Below are 20,275 nucleotides of genomic sequence, written 5' to 3'. Positions count from 1 at the left end.
ACTTCAGTTCCCCTGGGAACCACGTGGTGGAAAGATTGAACTGACTCCCCAAAACTGACCACACACACACACACACACACACACACACACACACACACACACACACACAAATGTAATTTTAAGAAATAAAGTTCCGGCTGGAGAGATGGCTCAGTGGTTAAGAGCACTAAGTGCTCTTCCAAAGGTCTTGAATTCAATTTCCAGCAACCAAGTGACTCACAGCCATCTGTAATGGGATCCGGTGCCCTCTTCTGGTGTGTCTGAAGACAATGACAGTGTAAATACATATATAAATCTTAGGGGGATAGTTCACAAAAGCTGAATACTGATTCTGTGTACACAGGTGTAAAAGCTATATCCTTGTACAGTCCACCATAGGACAGAACTCGGGGAGTAACTGAGTAGGATAGCTTGACAGAAAAAGCAAACTACACATACATGACTACCCCCTCCTGTTCTTATAAAGTATGCATGCTGGTAGGCAGTTTCACAGTTCCCAAAGTCCCTCTTCCCTATCCCATGCATCCACTTTTAAATATAGCCCCTCTTTCAGGAATTCCTAAGTGGCCACCCTCTTAGCCAGTTTTCTGTCTACTAGAGTACTGACACTTAAGCTCCACGCTTTATTTCATTAAATTTTGTTTAGTACTGTGTCTTAACCGTTTGCTGGAGATGTCAGGAATCCTATCTCTTCTTGTGTTCTCAAAATGGTGCTGAATGCTTGTGAGATTCTTTTGTTTGTTGTCATCATAATCTTCATGGAAAAATGGACCCTGACGGTCTTGTTTGCCTTCCATAGGTGATCTTTACCTGAAACATAGCAGGTTAGCAAGAAATATGTCTTTTTTTTTTTTTTTTTTTTTTTTTTTTGTTCTTTTTTTAGGAGCTGGGACCGAACCCAGGGCCTTGCGCTTCCTAGGCAAGCGCTCTACCACTGAGCTAAATCCCCAACCCCCAAGAAATATGTCTTGAATGAATAATCCAGGCCAAAGCTATTTATCAAATATGGCTGCCTTATTGTATGTATTGCAATGTGAGGATGCTGCGGATGGGCAAATTAATATAGGAGTAAGCTAAGATCAACCACACAGGTTCTGTGTGGACCCAGTTAGCAAGTAAGTACTATGCTCCCAAGCAAAGGTCAGGTCCTAGAGAAGGAAGGAGAAGCCTGGACATAAAGACAGATGTTTGGCAAGAAGGAAAGAGTTCAAAACCAGGTCCTTCTGCCAGTTCATATTTGGAAACATTGATATCCTTGTCAGACTAAGAAAGTGCTGGATGATCATTCATTAAACACTCAAGATACTATTTGGCGTAGTCAATAATTCTATTGAGAAACAAGTTGCAAGAATGGACATTTAAATTTTTATTAGTATTATTCTGGGGGAGCGCATGAATGCTCACAGCAAAGGGTGTAGGTGGGTGTGTGTCCTGATAAAAGTGTAGAGTCGGGTGACAGCCTCCAGGTGTTGAACCTCACCTTTCCATCTCACTTAAAACAGGTTCTCTTCAATGCTATGTAAAGCAGGCTAGATGGCCTAAGGGCTTCTGTACAGTCTCCCCTTTCAGCTCCCCCATCCCCTGGAATTACACTACTGCCTCTCTGTCTTTCCAGTGGGTACCTGACCCACTAAGCCATCTCCCTAGTTCAACATTATTAGTTTTGAAATGATGTTTAACAAGCTTAATCAAATATGAGGATTTCGGAGTCTCACAAGAAAGCAAACGAGGGGCTGGGGATTTAGCTCAGTGGTAGAGCGCTTGCCTAGGAAGCACAAGGCCCTGGGTTCGGTCCCCAGCTCCGAAAAAAAGACCAAAAAAAAAAAAAAAGAAAGAAAGAAAGCAAACGAAACTCACCTATAACAGTTCCTGCTGCAAACACGAATGGTGGAGCTGGAGAAATGAGGCAGTGGTTAAGAGCAATGACGTATCTTACTCTTCAAGGCTAGCAACTTCTCTGTGTCTTTGTACTTTTGTTTTCATTCAGATTGACTTGTTTTACAATTTTCACTGTTGATTATTATTTTCCTGGTGACTTTTTCTGAGGAGATGCATTTTTCTGCTTTTTAATTTTTTTTATTTATTTTGTGTATGTAAGTACATTGTCCACTCTCTTCAGACACACCTGAAGACACACACTTCAGACACATCAGATCAGTGTTTACAGATGATTGTGAGCCACCTTGTGGTTGCTGGGAATTGAGCTCGGGACCTTTAGAAGAACAGTCAGTGCTCTTAACCGCTGAACCATCTCTCCAGCCCTGCTCTTTTTTATAACTCTCAATTATTTCTATGAATACTTTGTTTGTGGCATTTCTTTTAATGGTGTGGGTGTTGCTAGTGCTGTCCCAGTGAATTAGTACTGGGTTTGTCAAGGTCCATGGGACAAATTGTGGATATCCCTAGATGGTATTAGAAAGTTTCACCTCAAACTTATGCAAAGCACAAACTTGAGGTTTTACATCTCAGGGAAGAACCCTTGTCACACAGGTGCTCTTTCCAGATCCCTCTCCTCAAAGTCAAGCAGAGAGAATCTTCCTTGTTTTCTTGTAGTATATAGTTATTGTTTTAGTACTCTGGCCTTCCAGATTACTAAATATTAGCAAATATTTTAAGGGTTTCCACTTGGTGCTGAGATGATCAGTTTCAACCTCTGAAAGGCCCAGGGCCCCAAACCAAAAACTCCCAAGCAAGATGTTGAGAACCACAGTTCTTCACAGGGAGGCTCTCATCAACTCTCAACTTCACTGAGCTTTTCAGTTCCTCTTTTCTCTTTGGCATCTGAGGATTTTCTTGTTTTCCCGTAATTACGGCCGTGTGACTTTTAATAAATGTGATTTATATAACATTGTGGGTTTTTTAATTTTTTGCTGTGTGTATTGGTGCTGTGTCTGCATGCTTGTCTTCGCACCACATGCATGCCTGGTGCCTTGAAGGGCTGACGAAGACAAGAGCTCTCTTGGGATTGGAGTTACATAGGGTCGTAAGCCACCATATGGTTGCTGGATTTATACCTGGGTCTTCTGGAAGACCAGCTAGTGCTCTTAACTGCTGAGCCATCTCTCCAGCCCAAATAACCTTTCTTATAAAGAATTATCTTTTAAAATTTTGTGTGTGGATGTTTTCATCTGTGTGTATGTCTATAAAATACGTGCCTACAGTGCCAGAGGAAGCCAGAAGAGGGCACCTGATCCTCTGGGACTAAGGTTACAGACGATTGCTTGCTGCCATATTGGTGCTGGGAGTTGAAACTGAGTCCCAGAAAGAGCTCTTACCACTGAGCCATCTCTCCAATCCCCATCCACGTACCTTTAAAGTAAGCCTTGGAATCTGGTAACACAAATTCTTGCCAACTTTCTTTTGTTCTAAGTTGGGCATGGCTATTTCTTACCAACAGATGACAATTGTTACTTTTTTTAATGCTCCTAAAATATATATGAACTATATTTTTAAACTAACCATGCATGAGCAATATATCCAGCTAAATATATGCAGTCAACAAAATTTAAACTGCACATTTGTTTAGGAATCTACATATTTCACTTAGCTTGAATATTTTCACACATGCTGAAATTGTCTTTTGAAAAAGTGATGCTTTTACTATTTCCAAGTTATTTCAAGTTGATAGTAAAGTTACAAAAATTATACAAAATGGGGCTGCAGAGGTGGCTCAATGGTTAAGAGCATTTCCTGTTCTTGCAGAGGACTAGAGTTCAGTTCCTAGCAACTGTATGATGACTTAGAACAATCCAAACTCCACTTCCAGAGGATCTGACACCCTTGTCTGACTTGTGCCGGCACAAGTCCCACACGATACAAAGCACACAAACAAACATTCATACACACAAAAATAAAATCTTTGAAACATTTTACAAAATAACTCATTCTGCCCTTCACCCAAAGTCCCAATTGTTAACATTTTACATTTTCCTTATCATCCTTTCTTTTTCTTCTTAGATATTTGTTTACTTATTTTATGTATATGAGTACACTGTAGCTGTCTTCAGACACGCCAGAATGGGGGATCGGATTCCATTACAGATGGTTGTGAGCCATCATGTGGTTGTTGGGAATTGAACTCAGAACCTCAGGGAAAGTAGTCAGTGCTCTTAACCGTTGAGCCATCTCTCCAGCCCTTCATCCCTGGCCAATATGTCTCATCATTACTCGAATATTTCAGTTGTTTCCTGGAAATGAGGACATGATCTAGTGTACATCTACAGTATGCATGAACCCTCAGAATAACTTAGAAGTGAGGGATAGATGGCAGTTACGTGTCACTATAATCATTAACATGCCACTGGATTACTATCCAGTGAAAATGGGGGGTTGGGGATTTAGCTCAGTGGTAGAGCGCTTGCCTAGCAAGCGCAAGGCCCTGGGTTCAGTCCCCAGCTCCGAAAAAAAAAAAAAAAAAGAATAGAGAAAAAAAAAAAGAAGAAATCATCTTAAAAAAAGGGAGGGGGGGAGGAAACACCAGTTACATTACTTAGTAACCAGATGATCCTTCAAACTAACTCTTGGGTTTTCTTACCTCCTATACATGTAACATGCAAAACCATATAAATTTATGACATCAAAAAAGTAGTTTGGATGGGTTGGGGATTTAGCTCAGTGATAGAGCGCTTGCCTAGCAAGCGCAAGGCCCTGGGTTCGGTCCCCAGCTCCGAAAAAAAGAAAAAAAAAAAAAAGAAAATGATCTAAGTGGGATGTTTTATGTTACACATATTTCACCATGTTTTTCAAAGAAACATAACGAACCTGAACAGCTCGCCCTGTGGCGGTCGCACTTACCAGTCACGGAGCTAGATGTGCTGGCTCTTCTTTCGGTTGGGTCTAGCCTGAAATTCAAAGAGGCGATTTCGGAGATGTTTATAAAATGAGAAGCTGGGCCCTGCCGTGTATGTGGGTCTCCCTCTTCCGGAACTGGAAATAAAATGGGCAAAGACACAATGACTGCCTTTTGGCCGTAATTTTTTTTTTTTTTTTTTGGTTCTTTTTTTCGGAGCTGGGGACCGAACCCAGGGCCTTGCGCTTCCTAGGCAAGCGCTCTACCACTGAGCTAAGTCCCCAACCCCTTGGCCGTAATTTTATTACCAAAAAACTCCAGGTACCTGTCTGTTTTGTGCAAGGCATTGTGCCAGGAACTGTAAAAAAGAAAGAAAAGGGGGCGGGGAAGAAATGTGGAAATGCAGCACCGACTAGAGGTTTTATGACCCTGAAAGGGACACATCCGCACACGTTTATGAATGAATAATTTCAGTGTGAGATGAAAGAATGGATTCCATCCCCAGAACTACAAAATATGGAGCGTGCCCTATTCTGTGCCCCTCGAGTGCTCGCTGCTAATTATTAGGTGGTTTTGTTGTATTGTCTTAATTATCCCTTTTCCTTCTGCGTTGAGGTAGATCGGCTTGATGGCCAAATTATCGCCCTCTCTGTATTCTTCCTGCACCGTGTGATGTAGCATGATGCTCCCATCCTAAGCGGAGTACTCTGCCCCACCCCTTAATCCGGCTCCATCACGTGGCTTATTCTAGCCAACGCCTTGCTGGAAGATGTGATAGAGCAGAGTTTGGAATGGACTTCCCGGTGGGAAGTGTCCATTCGCATCTCAGCTATCACCATCAGAACAAGAAAGATATGTGTTGCCACAGTTAAAGGCCCCCGAGGTTAGGTTAGCTATGTGAGGAGCCCCAGCCAAGAAAAGTGCATTTTAGTAGTCTTCACAAAATGAACACATTCATATAATCACCGCGGAGATAGAAAAATGAGAACTTTAATACCTGAGAAGCATTTCTCCTGCTGCCCCATCATTACTCGCGCCTCCGCCAAAGGCCAACATGGCCCGTGATTTAAAAAAACAAAAACAAAAACAAAAAAACAAAAAACTTTTCATTGAGTTTTTGTGAATTTCACATCATGCACCCTAATTTCACTCATCTCCCATCCCTTTGTACCTGCCCTCCACCCTTCCAACCTTCCTCGAAGAAGAAAAGAGAAATCTCATTGTGGAAGCTGTAATGTGTCACAGTGCGTCGCACAGTACGCCCTTTTGTCCATACTTTTCTGCTTGCAATGTTCATTGCAATGAATCATTGGTCTGCCTGGAGGCTTCTGGCTTCTGCTACATTATCAATGCTGGATCCTCATCAGGACTCCTCTCAGATATCCTGCCGTTGCCCTGTGCATGGAGATCACGCAGCTGATCCACAGGACCAGCCCCTTCATATGCTCCAGCAGTTCATAGATGGGGTCGATGTTGGAATGGGCCAATCAAAGCCCTGGCTCTGGCAGCCAGCCAGGTCTCTCTCTCTCACACACACACACACACACACACACACACACACACACACACACCAATGTTGTTGAGTTCTCCAGCATTGTCCCAGCTAGCTCACCCAATACCGGGCCAGCAAGGAGCAAAGCCAGCTCATACTCTCATGCCCTTGGGGCTAGCTCATCCTCATCTACACCAGCAGGGCCAGATTTATTGTGCTGCTTAGGGGAGGTGCCCACAGCTTTTCTGGGTGCTGCAGCTGGTGAGAGGAAGGGCCAGCTCTCTCATTCTCACGACCCAAGGGCCAGCTGTCCTACCTGCTACAAATGATGAGAGGTGGAGTACGGGGGTGGGAGGCAGTGATCCTGACTTTTCTTTTTTTTTCGGAGCTGGGGACCGAACCCAGGGCCTTGCGCTTGCTAGTCAAGTGCTCTACCACTGAGCTAAATCCCCAACCCGATCCTGACTTTTAACACTGTAATTTATTTTGTTTATTCTTGAACGTGCTCTAACTGGAATAATACCATATACACATAGACTTTTGTGTCTGGCTTTCAGTCAACAGTTTTTTAAATTGTAGCGCTAGAGATCAAATATAGGGCCTTGCACATGCTAGCAAGCACTGGATCACTACACGCCTTCATTCAACACAATGCCAATGAGATACTTCCGGGTTGTTGTGAATCATAACACTTTCTTTTTCTTTTCTTTATAATATACAATTTAGTATACTTTTGTATACAAATATAATAAAATGTATTACTTCTCATGTTGCTACATATTTGTATTATTTCCTACCTAAAGCTATTATGAATAATGAAAACTCTCAAACACGTGTTTTGGTGAGCTTATCTGTGCATTACTGTTACACACTACGGTTGCTGTGCTGTTTCGTTGTTAACACTAACACAAGCTGGAGTCATCTGAGGGAGCCTTGATGGAGAAGATGCCCCGACCTGATTGGCCTGTAGCAAGTCTGTGGGACACTGACTTGATTTAAAGTTTAATGTGGGAGGGCCCAGCACACTGCTGACCGCACTACCCCTGGTTTGCATAAGAGAGGTCGTTAAGCAAGTGATGGGTGGAGCAAACCAGTAACCAGGGTTCCTCCTGTTTCAGTTCTGACTTATTTATGATGTACTGTGACAGAAACGTGTAAGCCAAATAAAACCTTCCCAAGCTGCTTTTGGTCATGCTCTTTATCAAAGCTGTGGAAACAAAACCAAGACAAGCACTTAGGAAATTAGTTACTGGGTTATTGAATGAGAGTATTGGTCAAGCTTAGTAAATACTGCCAAACCTGCTTTCCAAGTTGTTACACCAATTTGCACTCCCACCAGAACCACGTGAGGCTCCTGTTGTTCTAGAGTTCACCAATACTTAAAGTTTTTGGTTTGGCTTGGTTTTTAACAGGGTCTTGCTATGTAACCCAACGCTGGTCTGAAACTTGTACCGACTGGTGTTGTGTGTCAACCTGACACAAGTTAGAGTCATCAGAGAGAAAGGAGCCTCAGTTGAGGAAACGCTTTCGTGAGATCCAGCTGTAAGGCATTCTTTCAACGAGATCTATGGGAGTGGGGCCATCCCTGGGCTGGTTGTCCTGGCTAGGAAAGCCACAGGAAGCAAGCCAGTAAAACAGCATCCTCCCATAGACTCTGCATCAGCTCCTGCCTCCAGGCTCTAGTCCTGCTTGGGTTCCTGTTTTGAATTTCTCCAATGGTGGATTATGGTCTGGAAGTGTAAGCCAAATAAGCCATTATCTCCCTAACTTGCCTTTTGGTCATGGTGTTTTGTCACAGCAATAGAAACCCCGACTAAGACACTTGCTATGGAGGCTCAGTGGCATTAAAGTAGCAATTATGCCTCAGTCTCCTAAAATGCTGAAATTACAGGCATGTGCCAACATTTTATCGATTCCAACAGGTATGAAATACCTGATGTTTTCATTACATATTCATTATGACTAATCAGCGTAAGTAACATTTCTTACAAACACTAAGATGTCCCTTTTTGTAGACGAAACATCTGTTCATCTAAGATCAGAAGGGCAGCTAGACAGATCATGAGTCTGACAACAAGAGGTGCTGAGTCTAAAAAAGAATGTTGTGCCAGCTCTGACCCAGCCTTAAATAATGCAGCCTGCAGTGCTATTCTGCACTCAACTGAGGCCTCAAACTAATAAGAATTAGGTGATGGCTTGTATGCATGACAATGTGTTTGCTCACAGATCCAGATTATTAGATACCATGAAAATACCAAGACTTCTGCACTCCTCAGATACACATGCTTAGAAAAGAGCTTTTGCTTGCCTAGGAAGCGCAAGGTCCTGGGTTCGATCCCCAGCCCCGAAAAAAAGAAAAAAAAAAAAAAGAAAAGAAAAGAGCTTTTGCAGACAAGTCAGAAATTCATGTAAACGAGAGAATGCTGATGGATTAATTCACACCATAAACTAGGACTGCTAAGCATCCCAGTTTCTGACAGAAACACTCTCCCTACAAGAAGACAGCCTAGGAAAACAATCTAATCAGTGGGCTACAGAGCACCAGCACAGAAAAGAATTGGGGCATGCGCCTACGTAACAATACAGATGGACCGGTCACGGGATGTGAACAGGATGTGACCTTGGACCAGGGTTTCTCTCTCTCAGCAGTGCTCAGATGAACATTGCCAATGTCACCTCACAGACAGTTCTATTTTCAGCGTTTCCATACCTGAACATAAGCAGCAAGCTCTACAGGCTGGGGGTGGGGTGGGCTTGCATGGAATAGAGGCAGAATGGAGAAGGCCAGACAGCACTGGCCTTCCCTCCTCTCTCTGATTGGCTCTTTCTGCGTCCTGGAGACATACGTTGGTTATCTTTTTCTCATCCTGCTCCCTATCTCACTACAGTGGTCACCAATCTCTTTTCAACAAACTGTACTTTCTCTGTGGGGATCCAAACTGCTCCTGGGATGGTTTGAGTCTGAGACTCACTGCACAGATGAACCCTGGACCACATGAGCCCTTACCTTAAGAACAGCTGTAAAAAGAATAACACAATAGCTTTATAATGGGATGAAGTGATAGGATGATGTGAGCATTGCGATGTAGCACTGAGCTACTGTACAAGGGTTAGTTGAACACAAGCACTGGGATAACTGGACAGTTTATCTATATGATGGCTACTGAGCAACTGTTGGGTTGATACCGGATACAGCATCAGTGAAAGATGATTCTCATTCAGTACAGACCAAGACAGTGTCAGATCTCATCTCTCTTAGAACTTATGAACTGTGTGTTGCTGAAAATGTCCACATCGTGCTTGTGACCAAAAGATGACTGTGGGAAACTGAAACTTCCAGGAAGTAATGCATGGCAAGGGCTACTGATTTCCGGTCCTGGTTCCTGTTAAACAAATGCCCATAGCTTAGGTCTTTATGCTGAGAATTGAAACCAGAGCCTTGTTCATGGTCAGCTGTGCCCTACCACCAACTCCCCATGTGACTTAAAATAACAATGGACTTTTTCTTTACTCTCTGGGATATTTTAAGCAGTTTTGAAGAGTTTCTGGTAAATCAGAAAGCCTTGGGGTTTTCTGAGGGATTATTGTTTTAGTCTTCTATGTCTATTGTGGTCAGTTTTGGCAAAAAGTGTTTTCCTAGGAAAGTATTTATGTTTTTCTGATATGTTTCTCCAGGCTTAAGAAAAAATAGTATAGTATTTTTACTTACTTCTTCCACAGTTTCATACATATATAATGTATTTGATTATATCACCTTCATTATCCTCTCTTATCCCCTCCTTCTCCCGCCAATCCCTTCTTTTTCCCAAGTCTCCTTCCTACTCCCATGTCAGAGGCATGTGTGTATGCCCATGTACGCATGCACCCTGGTGCATTTGATACAGGCTGCTTGCATAGGCACAGGTGGGAGTTTATTTACTTTATCAAGCTACTTGCCAGTGGCTACACCACTGTGGAATATGACTCCCTCTCCTGAGCCTCTATCCTCGGGGAGGGGTTCTTCCCCTGTAGCCTTAATTTTTAAATATTACTTAAATTCTTAAATATTTTAATGACTGTGCCCTTATTATTTCTTTCTTTTTTTTTATATTTTATCATATATGAGTACACTGTAGCTGTCTTCAGACACACCAGAAGAGGGCATCAGATCTCATTACAGATGGTTGTAAGCCACCATGTGGGATTTGAACTCAGGACCTCGGGAAGAGCAGTCGGTGCTCTTAGCTACTGAGCCATCTCTCCAGCCCCTCTTTCTTTCTTTTTTACATTGGCTAGGTATTGAGCTTGAGGTCAGCCTGGGCTGCATGAGATACTATCAAAAAAAGAAAGAAAGAAAGAAAGAAAGAAAGAAAGAAAGAAAGAAAGAAAGAAAGAAAGAAAGAGAGAAAGAGAGAGAGAGAAAGAAAGAAAGAAAGAAAGGAAAGAACTGATACTGTGACTACAGAAGTTTATCATCATTTGTGAATTCTAATCACAGAATCATAATCTAATCAGTTCTCCTTTTTTATCTTTTTTTAAAGATTTATTTATTTTATGTATATGAGTACACTGCAGCTATTTTCAGACACACACTAGAAGAGGGCATCGGATCTGTTACAGATGGTTGTGAGCCACCATGTGGTTTCTGGGAAGTGAACTCAGGACCTCTGGAAGAGCAGTCGGTGCTCTTAACCACTGAGCATCTCTCCAGCCATTTTTTAATCTTTCATTATTCAATTTTCTTTTGTTTGGTTTTGGGTTTTTTGACACAGGGTTTCTCTGAGTAGCCCTGGCTGTCCTGTAAACTAGACTGGCCCAAACGCAGATCCTCCTGCCTCTGCCCTCTAAGTGCTATGGTTAACAGGGTGCATCACCATGCTGGGCTGCAAATATTCCTTAAAGGAAAGAAAATGATGAAAGCCCTTTTTTTTTTTCATTTCTTCCTTCCTTTCTCTTCCTTTCCTCCTCTTCCTCCTCATTTTTGTGTATGTGCATTATGTGTGTGTGTGTGTGTGTGTGTATGCAGATACATGCACCCACATGTGCACATATGAAGGCCATAGCTCCATATGTAGCACTGCCCACCTTTTCTGCAACAGGCTCTCTCACTAAACCGGATGCTTAATGACTGGTTAGTAAGCCCTTAGGATCTTCCTGACTTCTCCAAGTATGAGATTACAATGCTCGAACAATCTGGCTACAGCTTCTTCAGTAGCTGGGACCACAGGTGCTGCAAGATCAGTCTCACATCTTTAATTTAAGACAACTTTCCTATACCTGTTGCTTCCCCGACCCAGTGAATATACTAACTCTATTTTTAAAAGCTAAGTGGGACTAGCAAGATAGTTCAGTGGGGGACAAGCCAGCCTTGGTATGCAAGCTGACAGCCTGAGGTCAGTCTCCAGAACCTATGATAAAAGGAGAAAAATCAGTTCCTTCACCACGAACCCACAGTGGCATGCTCACATGCACGCACCACAATACACAAATAGGAAATAGAATCACTTAACAAAGATAACCGGGATGGAGAGATGGCTGGGGCGTTCAGAGCACTGACTGTTCTTACAGAGGACCAAGTTCAACTCCCAGCACCCACAGCAGGCAGCACTCAAGTTGCTGCTAGTAACCCCAGCTCCAGGAGATCCAAAACGTTCCTCCCGCCCCCACAAACGCCCGCACTGACATTTACATGCGTACACACAGACACAGACATGTCGAAACGTAATTAAATTTTAAATAAAATCTTTTTTAACCTAACACCGATGTAAGGGCAGATTTTAGGAATGAGGCTGGGAGCTGAGGCACAGCTCCACCACCAGCAACGCACCTCTTCTCGCCACCATTTCTCTGCCCATCTTAGACTCCGGCTCCTACGGTCTACAGACCACCCGGCAAATTTGGCCCTGCGTTCCTTGCATACTGTTGCTCACATCATTTCTTTTCTCTCTCAACCATTAAGCCTTTACTTGATCATGTGTTTAATGTAGAGGCCAGCAGAGGAGCTTGAGGAGAAGCCTAAATACCGTTTCTTCTAGGAAGCGATGGGAATTTAGGGCGCAACCAACAGCAACATGTGTGCTCAGCATGCCCTGTTAGAGGAATTCCTGGCCATAAAAAGCTGGCGCCGAGTCCAGGTGACCACTTACCACATTAAGAGAGAAGTGCCGCGAACCTAAGTCATTTTAGCCAAAGCTGAGGAGAGAGAAGTCCTCAACTGACTTTGTCTTTCCCGTCGTAATGCCACAACTTATAGACAAGATGAAAGAGAAGCCAAAATTATATAGATGGAGGGTTGGGGATTTAGCTCAGCAGTAGAGCGCTTGCCTAGCGAGCGCAAGGCCCTGGGTTCGGTCCCCAACTCCGAAAAAAAGAAAAAAGAAAAAAAATTATATAGATGGGAGCTAATCTTTGTTCTGGAAGATGAATCTAACTACCGAGTCATGACTCCTGCAGATGGCCAACCTTCATGGTCCATGTTGGTCTTTCTTAGCCACTCCCTAGAGAATAAAGCACAACACAGGGGTGGCTTTATTCTACATTTGGAGAGAAGAAAATCCATCCAAATGAGGACTGTAAACCATTAGAAGATTCCAGCTATCATTTATTTTTGAAAATTATGTTTCTTTTTTTTTTTGATTGATTATTTATTTTGTATATGAGTACACTGTCGCTGTCTTTAGACACACCAGAAGAGGGCATCAGATCCCATTACAGATGACTGTGAGCCACCATGTGGTTGCTGGGATTTGAACTCAGGACCTCTGGAAGAGCAGTCAGAGCTCTTAACCCCTGAGCCATCTCTCCAGCCCAATTATGTTTCTTTTATATAAATCATTTTGATATAGCTATTCCCTAGGTCATCTTTCTTATTGGCTTCAATATTTTATTTTCCCGCTACTGTATGTGGCTTCACTGTTCTGTCTTCTTTGGTCCTTGGCAGAATTCTAGAATCTTTTGTAAATTTTTGCTTCAAGAAAGTGGTCTACCATTGAGCTATACACCAAAACTTGTCATAGTCAGCACCATCTGCACATCTGGTGAGGGTATAAGGTTCCTGAAAGCAAGATTGTTTGATTGATTGATTGATTGATTGATTTTATGTGAGTTCACTGTAGCTGTCTTCAGACACACCAGAAGAGGGCATCGGATCACAGATCAATTGTAGATGGTTATGAGTCACCATGTGGTTGCTGGGAATTGAACTCAGGACCTCTGGAAGAGCAGTCAGTGAGTGCTCTTAACCACTGAGCCATTTCTTCAGCCCCCTGAAAGCAAGATTCTACATCAGGCTCTCAGTCTCTGTATTTCCATGGGCATCCTAAGTCTTCTTATGGGCACAGAAGGATGGGGAACTGAGGGACTCCTCTGGAGAAACTGGAGATGTGGTTCAAGACCTTCCACAGCTCTGGGAGTTAGGGTCTAACAATGGACAATGGACACAAGTAGGTAGGCACACCTTGCTTCCCTATACCAAGGGGACAGGGGAGAAGAAGATAGAGATAACTAGGAGAGGAGGCAAGGAATCATGCTTCAAAGCTGGTGTGAAGGATGGTGAAGAAGAGTGGTGGGTGCTGGGACAGAGCAGGGACACTTTCTGCCATGGCCCAAACAACTTGACATTTGCCCAGGTCATCTCTAGATACACGTTTTTGTTTGTTAGTTTGTGTGTGTGTGTGTGTGTGTGTGTGTGTGTGTGTGTGTGTGTGTGTGTCTGTGTGTGTCTGTGTCTGTGTGTCTGTGTCTGTGTGTCTGTGTGTGTTTTACTGTTGTTTAATTCATGAGTCTCTGCTCTCTTTTTATCCAGTATCTCACTCTACAGCACAAGCTGATCTGGAATCCATTGTGAAGCTTAAGCTTGCTTCAAATGTCATGATCCCCTGCCTGTTTCTAGGGCTGGGATTGCCAGTGTGTGCCATTTTATTGATGCAGTATTTGTCATCAGTATATTTCTTTCTTTTGTTTTCTTAAACATTTTTTAAAGATTTGTTCTTATTTTATGTGTATGCTTATAACATAAAATTGACTGAATGTGTGCTTGTGCATGCCTAGTGCCCATGGAGGCCAGAAAAGGACAACAGAATCCCCGGGACAGGAGACATAGACCACTGCAAGGAGCATTGTGGGTAATGGAAACAAAACCCAGGTTTTGCCAGAGCTGCTTTGCAAGAGCAGCAAGCATTCTTTGTCCCATCCTAATAAAAGTAGAAAATCATATGAGTTTAGATTTTCTACATATCTTTTTACTGCTTATTTAAAGTATAATTTTAACTTTCCTGAAAGATGGTTGTAACCAATAAAAAATGTTATTTCTGGTCATATGAAATGTAAAGCTTTCTCTTTTCTTAGAATTGCCATCATGAACTAGAAGCTTTTGTAAGAATAGAGTGCTATCATTTGATCTTTCTGTGCCTTTACATCATTAACCATTTGACGCAGTGATAGACAAAGAGCCTGCTGTCTCCCTTTGTCCTACAATGTCCCATTAGTTGCTGTGTTTGAAAGGTCACAGTGCTATTGTGTGACAGTACAAGTGATTTCTAGGAAAGCTATTACAGTGTAAAGTGTCACTATGTTCCCCTCAGTGTGTCAATATGGAAGAGACCCGCAGGTACTGAGCCTCTGTAGTACCAAAGTCTGCCTTCAGAGTGCTGGGCACTCCACTGGCTCCTGATGTCTTTCCCAGCCATTGTTATTTCTGCCTCTCTGTCTTTGCTTAATTTAGTTCCCATACCTAATTCATTGCTTTCAGGTTTGTTTGGGTTTCTTAAAACTTTTTATTGAAAAAAATTGTATACAATGTATTTTTATTATGGTTCCCCTCCCTGGACCCTCCCAGATGCCCCTACCTCCCTGCTCACCCAACTTCTAGTTCTTTCTCTTTCTTTAAAAGAAACAAAAACTCCAAAAGAACACAAAAGCATATACCAAAACAAATATCCAAAAGACCAATGAGACAAAAATGTCCATACAAAGAAAAACAAAATGTCTACATAAATAGCATTAGTTTGTTTTGTCTTGGCCAACTACTCCTGAGCACAGGGCCTACTCTGAGGTGTATTCAATACCCAGTAAGACTCACTGGAGAAAGCTGATTTTGTTTTCTTTGCCAGCAGGTATGAATTACAGAGAGCTTCTTGATTAGGGGTGGGAGCCCATGTTCACTTCCCTGTCTCAGTGCTGTCTCGAACCTATGCGGGCCCTGTGCATGCTGCCACAGTCTCTGAGTTCACGTGTGCATCAGTCCTGGTGTTTCATCTATCACCAGGAGTCATCTATCATGTCTGGCTGTTCACCAATCTTTCTGCTTCCTCCTCCACATAGATCCCAAGACTTGAAAGGAAGGTTTTGATGACAACACCCCATTTAGGACTGGGGGCTCCCAAGTTCATCACTCTCTGCACATTTTCCAGTTGTGGGTCTTTGTGTTAGTTCCCGTCTATTACAAGAAGATGAGGGCTGAGCAAGGCACTGATCTACAGGTAAACCAGTTTGTCACTTGGAGTCATTTTGTCACTATGACCTATTAAGTCAGGTTCTTGGCTCTTTAGCAGCGTTAGGTATGGGTTCTGTCTCATAGACTGGACCTTACATCCAACCAGAAGGTGGTTGGTTACTCCATAACATGTGTGCTACTGTTGCGCCAGTGTATCTTGCAGGCAGGCCTTGGTAGGTCAAAGAGATACACTGGGAGATATCGATTATTATCTTTTTCCTCCAGTAGTGTGCAAGGTTCCTTCCAGGACCATGAGCACAGGCCAGTAGGGACATCAGTTCAATTTCTCTGTGTCCAATGACATAAGTAAGTGTTGTCTTTAGAAGAGGGCCTTCCTTAGCATCAAGTTGTTGAGAGTAACCAACAACCTTGACAGTAGCCTGTGATGTTAGTTATTTCCATGGGGCCTCTTTGGCCAACAACTCTACGTGAGGTAATCCATTCCTGGCACTGAAGGTTTTCGTTGGTGGCATAAGATGTCTAGTTGGGCCATTCCCTCCCCTATTGTGTGGTGACTTTATTTAGTTTCATACATGCAATACATGTATGAAAGTAAACCTCCAGTAGTATGTTTACATGTAGCCAGTCTCTCTCTCTCTCTCTCTCTCTCTCTCTCTCTCTCTCTCTCTCTCTCTCTCTCTCTCTCTCTCTGGGTTTTTTATTGTAACCCTGGCTGTTTTGGAGCTTGCTCGGTAGCTAAGGCTGGCCTCAAACTCAGAAATTCACCTGCCTCTGTCTCCAGAGTACTGGAATTAAAGGTATGCACCTCCACCCCATAAAATATCTTTTTCCCTCTTCTGTAGGAGATCCTTTCCTCCTCTAAATCCCTTACTTACTAATTACCTGACCTCTATGGTTATTTGGATCATAGCACACACATCAGTGGCTTGAAAGTTAACATCCACATACTAGAGAAAACCATTCAGTGTTTGTCCTTTGGAGTCCAGCTTACCTCACTCCGGATGATTTTTTTTTTTCCTAGCTCCATCCACTTACCTGAAAAATTTATAATTTCTTGACAACTGAACAATATTCCATTGTGTAAACGCAGCACGTTTTAATTATTCACTTTCCAGTCGGTAGACAACTAGGCTGTTTCTAATCTCTGACTATTATGAATAGAACAGCAATAAACGTGGATAAGCAAGTGTTCCTGTGAAAGGAGGTAGACTCCTTTGCATATATGCTTAAGAATATATACCTCAAGCTCGAACTTGAGGTAGATCAATTTCTTTCTAAGAAACTGCCATACAGGTTTCCATAGTGACTGTACAAGTTTGCATTCCCACCAGCAGTGGCCATGTGTTCCCCTTGTGCCTGGCCATTCTGACTGGTACAAGACGGTGTCTCAGAGTATTCTGATTTGCATTTCTTTGATGGCTAAGGATGTTAGACATCTCTGTATGTGCTTCTCAGCCATTTTCACCGTTTGAGAAAACTGCTTAGTTCTGTACCCTACCTTTTTTTAAAGATTTATTCGGTTATTATGTATACAGTGTCCTGCCTGCAGGTGTACATCCAGGCCAGAAGAGGGCATCAGATCTCATTACAGATGGTTGTGAGCCATGTGGTTGCTGGGACTTGAACTCAGGACCTCTGGAAGAACAAACAGTGCTCTTAACCTCTGAGCCATCTCTCCAGCCCCCTGTACCCGACTTTTTAATTGGATTATTTGTTGTCTTAGTGTTTTAACTTGTCGGTTTTTGCTTTTTCAGTTCCTTATAAATTGCAGTTACTAACCCCGATAACTATACACCTGATAGCAGGTGTATAGTTAGTAAAGATCTGCCATGCTGTAACCGGCCACTTTTCCAGAATAATGGTGTCCTTTGCCATTCAGAGTCCTTTCAGTTTTATGAGGTCCCATTCGTTAGTTGTCGATCTTAGTACCTGTGTTATCAGTGTCTGGTTCCTGTGCCACTGAGTTCAAGACTATTCCCCACTTTCTCTTCTATCAGAATGAGGGTATCTGGTGTTCCTTTGAGGTCCTTGATCCACTTAGAGTGGAGTTTTGCGCAGGCGGTAAATGTGGATCTGTTGGCTGTCTTCCACATTCAGCCATTCAGTTGTACTAGCACCATTCGTTGAAGATGCTGTCTTTTCTTCAGTCTGTACTTTTGGCTTCTTTGTCAAAAACCGGGTGTCAATAGGTGTGGGAACTTATGTTTATGTCTTCTATTCGAGTCTACTGGTCAACATGTTTGCTTTTATGCGAATACCATGCTGTCTGTATGACTGCAGCTCTGGGGTACAACTCCAGCATGGTGACACCTCCAGCAGTTCGGTTATTATTTTTTATTTTTTAGCTATCAAACAATTGTGTGTGTTTATGTATGAAGCTAAATTTGTCTTTTTCAATTTCTATGAAGAATTCTGTTGAGATTTTGATGGAGATTGTGTTCAGACTGTAGAATGCTTTTGGTAGAGTAGTCATTTTCACAAAACTAATCCTACCAATCCATGAGCTTGAGAGATCTTTTTATATTCTGGTGCCTTCCTCAATTTCTTTCTTCAATGCCTTAATGGTGTTTTTTTTTTTTCTTTTTCTTTTTTTCGGAGCTGGGGACCAAACCCAGGGCCTTGCATTTGCTAGGCAAGCGCTCTACCACTGAGCTAAATCCCCAACCCCTAATGTTTTTATTATATAAGTCTTTCACTTGCTTGATTAGATTCATCCCAAGCTATTTTTTTTTGAGGCTGTTATGAAAAGTATTTTTTCTTGGAATTTTTCCCCTCAGTTGTACCCAGGAAGGCTACTGATTTCTGTGTGTTAAATTTGTATCCTGCTACTTTATCAGCTGTAGAAGTTTCCGGGTGGTGTTTTTAGGGACTTTTATATATGAAGTCACATCATCTGCAAATAAAGATGCTTTGACTTCTCCTTTTCCTTTGTGTATTCCCTTGATCACCATCCATTGTTGTATGCTATATGTCAGAGGTGATAGGTTATATGTTTATGTTATGTTATAGCACTTCAAGTGTTACACTGAATAGGTGTGGAGAGAGTAGACATCCTTGTTTCTGATTTTAGTTGAAATGCTTTGAGTCCCCTCTATGTAGGTGATGTTGGCTGTGGGCTTGCTGTATATTGCCTATTATTATGTTGAAGTTTATCCCTCCCTTGTATCTCTAGACTCTACAGATCTTTTCTCATGAAGGGATATGCTGGATTTTGTCAAAAGCCTTTTCTGTATCTAAGGAGATGATCATGAGTTTTGTCTATCTGTCTGCTTATGTGGTAGATTATGTTTATTGACTTACATATGTTGGGCCATCCCTAAACTCTGGGATGAAGCAAATTTGATTAATGTGGATAATCTTTATTGTGTTTTTGGATTTGGTTATCAAGTATTTATTGAGAATTTTTACAAATGCATACATATATAGGGACATCGATCTACTGGGGGGGGCGGGGGTTGGGCCCTTGTGTGATTTAGTATCAGGCTAATAGTGACCTCATAAAAAGAATTAGAGGGGTTGGGGATTTAGCTCAGTGGTAGAGCGCTTGCCTAGGAAGCGCAAGGCCCTGGGTTCGGTCCCCAGCTCCGAAAAAAAGAACCAAAAATAAATAAATAAATAAATAAATAAATAAATAAATAAATAAATAAAAATAAAAAGAATTAGAAAATGTTCCTTCAGATTCTATTTTGTGGAATATTATTAGTGTTTATTCTTCTTTGAAGATAAGGCAGAATTCTGCTCTGAATCCATCCACCCCTTGGCTTTTTTCAATCTTCATTGAACTTTAGCAAATTTCTATGATAGAGATCTCACCGTTTCCTCTGGGTTTTCCAGTTGAGTGGAGTACAGATTTTTAAAGTATGTTCTTATGATTCTCTGACTTCCCTGGGTGTGTGTTCTAATCCCCTTTTCATCTCTAATTTTATTCGTTTGGATCTCTCCATCTTTTAGTTAATTTGGCTAAGGCTTTGTCTTGTTGATTTTCTTAAAGAACTAACTCTTTGTTTCACTGATTCTTTGCATTGTTTTGTCGTTTTTTTAATTTCCCTGTTTTTTTTTTTAATTTTTTTCTTTTCTTTTTTTCGGAGCTGGGGACCGAACCCAGGGCCTTGCGCTTCCTAGGCAAGCGCTCTACCACTGAGCTAAATCCCCAACCCCAATTTCCCTGTTTTGATTTAATCCCTGACTTTGATTTTTTCTTGCCATCTACTCTTTTTGGTTGTTTTTTTCTTCTTGTTCTAGAGCTTTTGGGTGTATTACTAAGTTGCTAATATGAGATCTCTTCAGTATTTTGACGTAGGCACTTAACGCGGTTTGTGAGCCTCTTAGAACTGCCATCATTGTCCCACAGATTTGGGTAATGCTGTATTTGCATTTCATTCAAAACTTTTTGTCCTGTTTCTGGTTTTGGTGGTTTGGTTTAGTTTTGAGATAGAGTTTCTCTGTCTAGCCCCGGCTATCCTGGAATTCATCTGTAGACCAGGCTGGACCTCAGACTCAGAGAGATGTGCCTGCCTATGCCTCCCTAGTGCTGAGATTGAAGACCAGCACTACCACTGCC

The sequence above is a fragment of the Rattus norvegicus genome, chromosome 8, assembly GCF_021556685.1.
Source record: "Rattus norvegicus strain SHRSP/BbbUtx chromosome 8, alternate assembly SHRSP_T2T, whole genome shotgun sequence".
Taxonomy (NCBI): domain Eukaryota; kingdom Metazoa; phylum Chordata; class Mammalia; order Rodentia; family Muridae; genus Rattus; species Rattus norvegicus.
The sequence above is the reverse complement of the archived record's forward strand: the minus strand, read 5'-3'. Positions refer to the sequence as shown.